Raw genomic sequence first — 10,253 nt, forward strand, 5'->3', positions numbered from 1 at the left:
GGGGTGCAGAATAGAGCTTCCCTAATGCCTTCTCCAGTTCCTGAAAATATAACTCTAGGTCCCAGTGTTGAGGTCTCATGGATAAAGTCCTTGCCTTGAACGTGCCAGGTTCCCATATGAGTGCTGGTTCTAATCCTGGCAGCCCCACTTCCCATCCAGCCTCCTCTTGCGGTCTGGAAAAGCAGTTGAGGATGGCCCAAAGCCTTGGGACTTTACACCCATGTGGGAGACCCAAAAGAGCTCCTGGCTTCAGATCAGCTCAGCTTTCGCCATTGCAGTCACCTGGGGAGTGAATCATAAGATGGAAGATCTTCCTCTCTGTCTCTCCTCCACTCTATCTATCTGACTTTGCAATAAAAATAAACAAAACTATATAGCTCTAGAAAATGATTTTCCCTAAATGCATGTAGCACTAAATCATTGAGACTTGTACAAATAGTCTTGGTTTCTAAAAGCAGCCTGATACTAGTCAATCTAAGCTGATTCAGATGTTGTAGGAACCTAGAAAGAGATTCTTCCTTTGCCTTCAGTTTGCCATCCCTAACTCTTGGTTTTGTGTTCTGTTTACTTGGTTTTTGCTTGGTTTTCCTCTTTCAAAACCAGAGTGACAGATAGGACAAGATTAGCTCATTTGCCGTGTTCTCCCAAAAAATAAGTACAATTACCATGGATCATCAAAATAGAAGTGCATCAGATAAGTATGCAGTACTATGAAATCCCAAAAGTTCTGTTTGTACTAAAATACTTCCAAGTGGCTTTCACTTGCACAGTGCACAAGCAAAAAAATTGGTGTATATTTTCAAAAAAGACTTATTTATTTTTTATTAAAAATTCAGATATACAGAGAGGAAGAGAGATAGAGAGGAAGATCTTCGGTCTGATCATTCACTCCACAAGTGAGCACTATGGCCGGTGATGTACCCATCCGGAGCCAGGATCCAGGAACTTCCTTTAGGTCTCCCACACAGGTGCAGGATCCCAAAGCATTGGGCCGTCCTTGACTGCTTTCCCAGGCCGCAAGCATGGAGCTGGATGGGAAGTGGAGCTGCCTGGATTAGAACTGGCGCTCATATGGTATCCCTGCACATTCAAGGTGAGGACTTCAGCCACTTGGCCACTCCACCGGGACTTAAAATTGGCATATTTTTATACTTCAGCACACTTTAATAATTCCTCATTTTAATCATTAAAATGTAAAATTCACTCACCTCTTGTACATTTGCCTCAATGCTGTGCAGACTGGATGGCTACCTATTTTAGAGTTTATCTTCATTCCAAATGAAATCCTGTACCTATAAGACAACAGTTTCCCATGGTTTCCTTCCCTGTCACCTGTTAATTTCTGTTCCTTGCATTTCTCTGTACTGGAGTATTTTGTCCTCACAAACATTAAGGAATGTTCATTGAAATATGAGCCCATGGAATGTGATGGAGTGGGGCTTAAGTTGCCGTGCTGAGACGTCCATGCCTGCACACTTGAGTTTTATTGTTGTTGTTTTTGCTAGTGTTTTTATTGAAAGTTTGATGCAGAGACAATAACAGCCAGGTATGGGCCGGGCAGAATTCAGGAGTTGGGTCTCTGCCATGGTCTCTCACATGTATGGCTCCGGCCTAGATAATTCACTCATCTCCTGTACATGTCCAGAGGCATAGGATCGATGGAAAAATGCATATGCATGAGTTGAAACTACTGATATGTGGACATCACAGGTGGCAGCTGCACCCACTGTGCCTCGCTCATTTGTTTAAGGCAAAAATAGATCTTCTTTCAAGACAGTATTTAACTGCAGACACTTATTTATGTGTTGATTTACCAGTAGGCATTTGCTTTCCTCTTCTGGCTCTAGTGGTCACTACATCAATACAGGCTAGTCTAGAAGTGCCTGCTCAAGTATCTGCTTTACCTGGTTTGAGTGGATAGCTAGGGTGAAATTCCTGGAGCATGGGCTCATTCCATAGTGTGAAAAACCTCAATATTTTGTTGTGCTTTTTATTAGTTGCTGGAGAAGCAGCACTGCAGATGACCATGTCCACTGCAAGAGTAGCAATACCTACTGGAGTCCAAGTTGAAATCCCCACAGCCCCCATTACATCATACCTACCACACATCATCTTCATTGTTCCTCTCCCAGGCTGCCTTCCCAGTGCAGCCTCGGCACCGAGCTTTGGATTCAGGCTCCCTGTTGCCAACCCTGCCCCTCCCATTCCTTGTTATGTCAAACTCAGCACATTGTTGGACATGCCAGCAAGACTGTACTGCAACTGAATCCTACATTGGCTTTAGTTTTCTTGAAGACCCACTCAAAGAGATCAGAATATGCATCTCCTGGTATGGGACGCTGCACAATGAATCTGCATAGGGCATTTCAGTTCCCTCTGGGCTCATCATCTCTGGTTCCTGCTCCTCCTTGTTGGGGTGTATTTCCAGATTTGGATCCTGCTCCTCATCTTGGAGATCCTCCTCTTCCTGTCCTCAGTTGGTCCCTGGCTCTATCTTCTGCTCTGCTCCTCTTTGGCCATGCTGTTTTGCCTGGACTGCCTTGGCTCCTGGATGAGTAACTAAAGGGAAGGACATGGACCCTGAGCCGGGAAGATGACCTTTCTGTCATGAACATCCTGCTCATGTCCATCCTCCTAAAGGGACTCAGTTACACCTCTTTCAAGGACACATGCCCATGAGGCTGCTGCTCTGGATCCTCTCTGACACTGAAGGAAGACATTTACACCACAATCCAGTCACAAACACAACTGCTCTCTCCATTGTCTTGCTAAGCACTCTTGGAGGAGATTCAAGGGCTTTAAAGGACTGTCATTTCAGTAGATCTTTCTGAGAGGCAGTCTGGGTCTGAAGCACAGACTCCTCTTTCTCAATTCCTCTGGGAGGACCCTTTTTTAGACACACATGAGTGCCACAGTTGTGTTTCATAAGCTCCTCTATCATGGTGTTTCCTTCAATGTTGGCCTGTGCCACTCTCCCCAGATACTCTCCTCAGATCAACCTCTTCCCACAGGTGAGTACTCCTTTACACTGTGGCTCACAGTACACTGGCTTCCTCTTCATGATGCTCACCATCCACATGGGCCTCCTGCATTCCAATTAGCTGATTATGACATGGCACCAACACATCAGCATTCTCTTTCTGTCCAGCAATTCAGATAGAATTGTGGACATGATTCTAGAACCCTTGAGTGTGGAAGCCTGTGAATTATAGTGGGTACATATGGTGGACAAAAATTATGCTAACTTTGGAAATTAAACTCATTTTATGATTTCAATTACACTCATTTTGCACATCCTGTGCAAAGTCAGATTCTCTGAGGTGGCTGATTTGACAAAGATGACTTCTACCACCTAATGACATTCCCTGGAGGGACTGTCTGGTTTTCATCTTCTGGCTTGGACAGCTCATGTATTCAGTCAGTACTCAGGTCAGGAAGAAAAGGACTGTAATCTAGGAAAAAACACTGCATCTATTTGCATAAAGTTTTTTTTAGGTAAAGAAAATAACTTTTTCAGAATTTTGCAATAACTATTTGATCATATTGGTAAACGTTTTATTCCTTGGCCACTAATAAAGCTAAGCTTGATTGAGGAATGTTGATTTCTTTTTTTTTTTTCTAATGCAAAACATTTTAATAAGATGTCAAATATACAGTTATAAGGATTATCTAAATATCACTTATAAAAATTGGTACATGACATTAAATGATTTTATAAAATAAAAACACAAATCACATTGACAATAACCCCTGCAGTCCAAGAACACCCCGCATCAATAGTATAATTTACAAATACATTAAGAAAAAAAAGATATGAAGACATTTAAGCCAAACTGTGATTACACTAAAAATACATTGCATTGATTCATCAAGTAAAATTAATTTAGCATTGCTGCTAATGGTCACTAAGAACACAATTTTAGGTGCACTTTCACATGCTTTCATAAATCTTCCAGTACAGTTAGGATTGTAAAGTATCTCTGTGCACACCATTTTCATCTATATGCAAGTGTATCACATATCATACTTAAGACTATTTCACTGCATAATTAAATTGTTTATATATTGCAAGTTAATGCCAGGCCAAATTAAACTCTAATAATAACAAAAAGATAAAAGTAAAAGCAATCTTTCTCAAAGTACATTCCAATTTGTTTAATTGCAGAAATTATCAAAAGAACCAGTAGGAACTTAAATATGAACCTGGACAAAGAGAAAGGCTATGGTTACAGCCTCCCTAAAACATTAATAGCAATTTTAAGTAAAAATGCAATTCTTAGTCAGAAAGTAGTTTCATATTCAGTGCCAAATTTAAAGTACCAGTGATAAAGTTTGAAATCTAATGTATTTCTACTGAATTGTAACATACAAAAAATAAAAACTGAAGCCCATTTATCTGTGACTATATAATGGAATGTTTTTCACAGTAACATTATGCTCAACACTACTCCAAATGGACAGTCCAATTAAACGTACCTTTACCAGCAAGTGAAGTAAACATTAAGGCTTTCGTTATATGATATATAAATACTGCCCAGGTTCAAAGCCAAAAAGAAGTCACAATGCTGTACAACATACTTTCTAACCTCTCTAATATATTGTTGCTTCATCTCAACTTGAGCCTTATCCTTTATTTCTACACAAGCTAAAGTGCTAATTCTCTTTCAATGGCTATTTCTTTACATCTCTAGGTCTCCATCCCATTCTGTTCAGACACAATGCTGGAAGAGGTACTGCGGTGGGCCAAATAATGCTTCACACTGTGTTTATAGCCAACAGATATTTTTGAATGAACTAATGAAGAATGCTGACCTCTGAAGGCAATCCTGTCTCTCCAAAGTCTTAACAGGTAGTTGTTACATCTTTCGATGACAACATCAACAATTAAAACCAAAAAAAAACTTTTAAGATGACTTTAAGGTTATGAAAACACAGCATGTTGTAACAGAAAGGATAGCCAAGGTGACAAATGTTATCAAATCAAGGTTAAAGGCACTGGGTAAGATAATCACACAGCATTTGTAAACAATTTTTTAAAGCAAAGTAAGTTTCAAAGTATGAAAAGCCAAACTGATAACAGGGAACTACTGAAATAGGGCACATAATTCTTCAATTTCACAAACATTTTCTTTCAGCCTCTGTCTTTTCCAATACTTCGAATCTTAAAAAAAAAAAAAGTTTTCATCTACATAAAGCAAAAAAAACCTTGCAAATGGAATATCTCTGGAAACTGTTTTCTTAAGTAACATTATACATTTGATAGTTAGACTTTAGATCTGATATAAACAAAACGCCAGGGAAATCACAAAGTATTAAAATTATATCCAAACTCCTTATTCAACGGAACACAGTCTAGAGCCCCTCGATAGCAAGCCTGTAGTGTAAAGAGGCATTCTAAGTATAATTCCAGATACATCGAAGATTCAGGAATACAGAGTTCAAACACCACAATCTCAATGATACAGTCATTTAATACACATTTTCATAACGTTTTTCTTAAAAAACTATTTAGATAAAATATTAGGATTTATCATTGATTTTAACTTGATCTATGCAATTTTCCTCAATATTAAAATATCAATCAATGTAAATATTTTATTATAAAACTGTTGTAAAATTTAAGTTTTAATTAGAGAAATGTTTTATTCACAGACACAATTTCTTTTTTTTTTTTTTTTTTTTAATTTATTGTGTTGCATTATGTGGTACAGCTTTTTTGGTACTGGAATTTCCCCCCCTCCCCCACAATCCTCCCCTCATGGTGGAATTCTCCACCCCGTTGCGTGTCCATGGTTTGAGTTCAGTTCAGATTCCTTCCCTTTGAGCCTTTCCCTAGCATAGAGTGCATCCTCTCAACAGACACAATTTCTTTAAAAGTTCTTTTTATGAATGCATTCAAAGAAATACACTAAAATCACTATATTTCCTAGGGTGAAAAAACTGTAACAATCCCATGACCCGAACTGTTACTCTTACTTCACTTCTTAAATGCCTACACATTCAAAACACACATGGTGAACAGCCATCATTCATCCCCACAGTGGTAAATCTCAGCATAATTAAATGACAAAGACAGTAAAATAGTCACATATAGGTTACATAAACTGATACTGTTACATGTAAGCTTACTTAACATAAAATCAGCATTGGATAACAGTGATAAAAAATGTAGACAGGATTAGATGTTAATCCCTTCCTGGAAAAACAAAAGGTAGAAAAACAAAACATGATCTATTGTATAAAAAAAGTTAACATGCAGATTTAATAAAACCACATTTCCAAATAAAGATAAATGAAAATCCGGAGCTAAAATGTTCAAAAATATTGATAATACTTAAGTATATTAAATTCATTGTACATAGACTGACACCAATTCCATACAAAAAAGCCTCTTGTCGTGTTAAGATTGAGAATAGTGTTTATTACTTATGCTTAAGGTTTCCTGAACAAATATCCAAATATCAACAACAAAAGTCCATATTATAATGGAAAAAATAGAACTAAAAAACTTGAAATTCAATTCCACAGAAATCTATAATCAGTAGTCATTGGGCAGCAGAGAAAAAGGTATGAAGTCCACATGAAAAATTTTACTGTAACAAAATGTATACAAATTTTCAAATAATCTTGGTTTAATAGACTTACTAAGCATAAAATTTGCAGAGCACTTGGTACTTTTATGTGGGCTCATATATTTTAAAAGCACTCTCAAGATAGACTTGGGAAGGTAAGAAATGTAAAGTTTTGATACTTTCCTCCATAACTTAACATACAAAAAAGGTGCTTAGATTTAAATGTAAATTTGTAAAGTTGTGGGGGGGGGATGGGAGAAAGTAATAACGTACAAGCTCAAGACATATTCCAAGAATATATAAGCAAAACTTTTAAGTGTTTAGATGAGTTGGTAGGAAATCAAAGTAAGGAATGACAGAATTGACATCAAATATACCTGCAGGTCGAAAATTTAGATTCTTTGGTGGCAAACACCTAGTGACTTTTTGGGAGGCAGTGGGTGTGAAGCAAAGCTAAATATCTGCCTCTCTGTTTCCAGGAAAAGCAGTTTTGCCCTTGACCTCCAGGGAATTAGTTATTTTGTTGAATGCGACATAAAATTGTTTTGAGAAACAAAAATATGGATTGCAATATGCACCAAACTTCATATGATCTGCTAATTTATACATGATCTTTCTCTAACAACTTAAGACTGGATGCTGCCTTTCATTCATCACTTAACACAAATTCTAGGAAACACTACTTGTGGCAACATAAATTCTTACCACGAACAAGTTAAATGCAGCCATGTATGAAGTTTAAAAGTCTGCAAATGTTATTTAAAGGAGAAATAAAGCAAAGTTTTAATCATTCACCTTTTTGGCACTGCTAATACAGAAAAGTATCACACTGCTTACTACACTTTTTTCTCACTGCCATATCATACATTTCGTAATGTAACAAATGTATATTCTCATTTTCCCATAAACGAAACATGTATTAAGAAAATGCTTCCTTTCTTGCAAACAACCTCTATCCTCCTAACTCAGTAAGAATATTTAGCACTCTCAATGTCAAGATTTTTGTTGTTTTCTTTTTCTTCATAGTTTTCTAACAAATTAGTTTTCCTGAGTAAGATTGTAAAAATGTTAAGCTTTCTACTAAAGTATAAAAACAAATAGAGGGGCCCGGCGCGGTGGCGCAAGTGGTTAAAGGTCCTCGCCTTGCACGCCCGGGATCCCATGTGGGCGCCTGTTCTAATCCCGGCGGCCCCGCTTCCCTTCCAGCTCCCTGCCTGTGGCCTGGGAAAGCAGTCGAGGACGACCCAAGGCTTTGGGAACCTGCACCCGCGTGGGAGACCCGGAGGAGGCTCCTGGCTTCGGATTGGCATAGTATTGGCCCGTTGCGCTCACTTGGGGAGTGAATCATCGGACGGAAGATCTTCCTCTCTGTCTCTCCTCTCTGTATATCTGCCTTTCCAATGAAAAAATAATAAAAATAAATCTTTAAAAAAATATATATATAAAAAAAAAAACCAAAAAAAAACCAAATAGAACGTCAATGCACAAAACAAACTCTTCACACAGCATCAGCGGGCAGGAGTGATTACTGCTCTTGTGATCAACCACCCCTCAAAAAGACTGAAGCAAAGGAGTCAATTATCTAACACACTGTGAAGTGCATTGATTAGATGCTTGAGCCCATAACCGTATCCCTCATCTATGGTGTTGCTAGGAAACACATGAGCAAAATCCATCATTCGTACTTCCATTTCTGAAATCTCTTGACAACCAGTAGGAAGATGGTAGAAAACTTTTTCCAGTTGGGAAAGTACATTTCCATTTAAATGCTCCTGTGACAAGCTCTTCCACCCATTGTCTGGCTCTCTACTTTAACTTTCAGTGAAGTCTGACTGTGATGCTTTTTTGAATACATTTTTCTGTGCCGAGCATACATCTTGGATCAGCTTTTGCCTATTGAGGACTCTATTTTTCCATTTACTGGGGAATTTGACAGATGGAAGTTACTGTTCAACTCCAGTACTTCCGTATCTGACAGGGGTCCTTTGGACAAAAACTTTTCTGCCAAAGTTCTGTCATTAGACTTTGTAGTGGCTATCTGAGATGAACCTTCATAAACAAACAGTAATGCACTTGCATAAAAGTTAAGCTGCTTCTGGCTTTCAAACCAATGAAGAATTTTCTCAATCTTCTGAATACTGGCAGAAACAGCATCTTTTCTTAAGCATAATCCATTATGAAAAGACTTGGAGACTTCATCCTTAATAGTTTCTTTTGTTAAGCTTCTTCCATAGTGCTGGTTCTGTGTCTCATAGCTATCAGAATTAACATGATACACCTTCATGCCAAGCACCAGGAACCCAATCTCTTCCATTAGCGGGTACTTGCTGACCTGCTGCTGAATTTTCTCAGACGATGCAAAAGAATCACAGCTTTTTCGTCCAATCTTTACATCCATTATACAAGGCTTATTAATTTTGTGGGTCACATCTTCCAGTTTCAGATATAAATCATTTGGTGCACTGGGAGGTGACAAAATGCCAAAATATTTCGGCAAATATTTTCGTAGCTCTAGAAGAACACTGTCATTACAATCAGCAGCATACACCATATTATAGAATTCCAGCTCTCTTGGGCTCCTGGGAAGAGGCTGTAACTGTTTCAAAACTGTGCCATCTGGATGCTGTAGTATGCTCATTTTGTCCTTCCCATACATGTGCCCGGCCACCTGATGCAAGGGGAGCATGCAGCCCTTGAGGAAGCAGAGCCTCCCGCCCACAGGCAGCTGCGGGGTGTCTTTGGGGTCGGCCTCGCTAGCCGGTGGGGTCGGCATATCTGGGGGGGGCGGGCGCCTCGAGCCAAAGGGTGGATGGAGGTTCCGTTGCCATAACGGAGCATACAAGCAGCAGCAACAGCCAGAGCAGGGGGAAAAAAAATGGGGCTGCGGGAGGGCGCGCCAGAGAACCGGGGGTCGCTCAGGCTCTGCCCAGAGGCCCGGGGTTCCTGCGGCTGGTGCCCGCTGAGGTGCCTGGCGCGACCCTGCCCAACTCCCGGCAGAGCGTGGTCCCTGCAGAGCGCGGTCCCTGGACACGGAACCGCGCAGCGCAGCAGCGTCAGGAATGTTGATTTCTACTGGTACATATTTCTTTCCAAAGAATACCTAGTTGGGCAGCTGTATGTCTGAATGGAAAAGTACTTGACTCATGACCCTGGACTCCATGAGATTTGTCATTGTGGAAGACAGGAGAAGGACAGAAAAAAAGAATTTTTTTAAAAAAAAATACTGCTTAAGTACTGCTTTTTTTTTTTTAAGATTTATTTATTTTTATTACAAAGTCATATATACAGAGAGGAGGAGAGACAGAGAGAAAGACCTGTCTGGTGATTCATTCTCCAAGTGTGCGCAATGGCAAGTACTGCTGATATGAAGCCAGGAACCAGGAACCTCTTCCAGGTCTCCTCCACTGCTTTCCCAGGACACAAGCAGGGAGCTGGATAGGAAGTGGAGGTGCCAGGATTAGAACTGGCATCCATATGGGATCCTGGTGCATTCAAGGCCAGGACTTTAGCCAAAAGGCCACGCCTCTGGGCCCGAAAAAAAGAATTTAAGCTTGTTCTTCCTGTGATCCTGAAACACAAAAACCTGCATCCAGGAGTCTCAGTATCTGAGATATCTATCTATCTATCTATCTATCTATCTATCTATCTATCTATCTATCTAACTATCTATCTATCTATTAT

At 39.5% G+C, this 10,253-nt stretch overlaps 1 pseudogene; it reads right to left on the reverse strand.

Moving 5' to 3' along the window:
• Positions 1 to 8,146: 8,146 nt before the first annotated feature.
• Positions 8,147 to 9,400, reverse strand: LOC121166220 (annotated as a pseudogene).
• Positions 9,401 to 10,253: the final 853 nt, after the last annotated feature.

This window comes from Ochotona curzoniae, unplaced genomic scaffold (genome assembly GCF_017591425.1).
Source record: "Ochotona curzoniae isolate NIBS_2020 unplaced genomic scaffold, NIBS_Ocur_1.0 contig_931, whole genome shotgun sequence".
Classification (NCBI taxonomy): domain Eukaryota; kingdom Metazoa; phylum Chordata; class Mammalia; order Lagomorpha; family Ochotonidae; genus Ochotona; species Ochotona curzoniae.